This window comes from Cyprinodon variegatus, unplaced genomic scaffold (genome assembly GCF_000732505.1).
Source record: "Cyprinodon variegatus isolate N-32 unplaced genomic scaffold, C_variegatus-1.0 Scaffold2208, whole genome shotgun sequence".
Lineage (NCBI taxonomy): Eukaryota > Metazoa > Chordata > Actinopteri > Cyprinodontiformes > Cyprinodontidae > Cyprinodon > Cyprinodon variegatus.
In genome coordinates, this window is record NW_015152661.1 from 40,080 (window position 1) to 42,228 (window position 2,149).

Consider the following 2,149-nt stretch of genomic DNA (forward strand, 5'->3'; position numbering starts at 1 on the left):
CTCTGCCAGTAAGATAAAGCTCCATAGTCACTCTCCTCTTTGTTGAGTCGGTGCATGTCGGTTCTGCTTTTGGCCACTTCAATGTAGTCATAGAAACTGCTGCTTCTCCCCTGCAGGAGCTGTTCAGCAGTCTTCTTCAGATCTCTCAGGAGTTCATCCCTCAGTGTTTTTACCTGACGTTGGCTGATGTGCTCTTCATGAAGGATAAGCCACAGAGCCCAGGACTCTTTCAAAGCCTTGAGGGCAGCCTGGTAGTCCAACTTTTTGCAATAGACCTTAAAACAAGCTGGGACATCCTTCAGCTTCCTTTCTGAAATGTCGCTTCTCTCTTCCTGAGTATAATTCTTGTCAAAGTCACGAAGAAATTGGCAAAATGTGGAGAACAGCTCTTCCTTAGTTTCAATTTGGAACAGCTCGTTTCTCTCCATGCTGTCCAAGCGGCTGACCTCGAACCCCTCTCTGACCTGCCTCATGGTTTCCACTGAATGGCCTTGATAGACTGTTGCTAGATGGTCCTGGTTGAGGACCATCTGCACCATTCCTGGGTTTCCTTTCCGGGCTGTGCGCCCAAAGACCTGCTTCTCCACACGATGACTCCCCGGCAAGTAGGTAAGAAGCACAAAGAGTCCTCCCAGCTCATTTACTTCCGGGTCCACGTGCACGTCAGTGCCGCGGCCTCCCAGGTTTGTGGCTATGATAATGTGTCCCTGGCTGAAGGTCTGTTTCTCGATGTTGTGCTTGGCGCTGATGGTGTACATCGTGATCTGCCTGAGTTTCCTCCCTGGGCCCTGTATTTCAGCCCTCAGCTGGTCTGCAGTCTTGACGTCCTCACAGATGATCAGGACAACCTGCCCCCTGTCTGCAGCCCTCCATGCAGCTTCACAGATGGCCTGCATCCAGGCAGGATTCCCTCCTCTCACCTGAACAGCTGGCAGCTCCACCAGCTTCTTATGGCGGTGGGCTGGAATGGCATAACATGCTGTCTTATACTGCCGTTCCAGGAAGGCCTTCTCAGCATGGCCCCCTAACGTCCCAGAGACACCAAAAATGCCTTTTCCACTGAGGTACCTTTTGAAGAAGTAAACATTGGACATGTAGTTGGTTACGTTGGACAGCTGTGAGATTGTCAGCTGGTGCTTCATCTCCAGAAACTGCTGCAGGCCGTCCCCCCAGCGCTTGTTCTTCTCCAGCACTCCACTGGCCTGAAAATCCACTGGGATGATGGCATCATACTGGTGGTTGTCAGAGCCAATTACACCAGCTCTGTCTGCTTCCGCAACCTTGTCAATCATGTACTCTCTTCCTGGAGTCATGATGATGGCTTTTAGGGCATTCTCGCCAAAAACTGCCAACTGCTGCTCAACATATTCCCTCAGGAAAGATGGAATTACAATAAATCCCTCACAGTTCTTTTTTGACTGTAGGGAACATTCACCAGAATATTTGATCTGAGATCTTAACTTGTCAACAGTTGCCTTAATTACGGATTTCTCAGACATAATTTCACATGCCAGTCCATTCTGGAGCAGAAGCATGCTGATATCCGGGCCTCCAGGAGATGCAGCTCCACTGAATAGTTTGGCTTTGCTGCTGATGAGTGTGTAACAGGCAACAAGCACTTTGCTCTCTGATGTATCTGCATTAAGGGCCATGAGCAGCTGGAGCTGGTTTTCGGGTCCCATCTTGGCCATGATGTTCTCATTGGCCTTCTGCTTGTCGCCCTCATTGTCTGACTTTGCTTGTGCTTCCTTCAGGTTATCCAGATCCGTCTGTGAATAAAAGCCCAGCTGCACGCCCAGTGCCAGGATGTCATTTTCTGACAAAGCCTCTGACCCGATCCCGGCTTGTTTCAGCATACTGTGGAAGGGCTGGATCCTGGCTGCCCACTGGACCTCGCCAGTTTCGAACAGCTCTATGGGCCGGCAGGCTGAGACCAGGGCCCAAATACCTGACAGGACCTGTTCAACGTGCCTCAGACTGCTGGCCTGCTGGGACAAGAAGGTCACTTGAACTCCGCTGTCCAGTGTCATATAGTCAACTTCATCCACTATCACACACTCAAAGTTCCTGCACCCTCGAGTGGTTTTCTTCTCGAATTCTTGCCTCAGGATATCTGCTGCAAACGTGCTAACGGTACCATAAACCACTT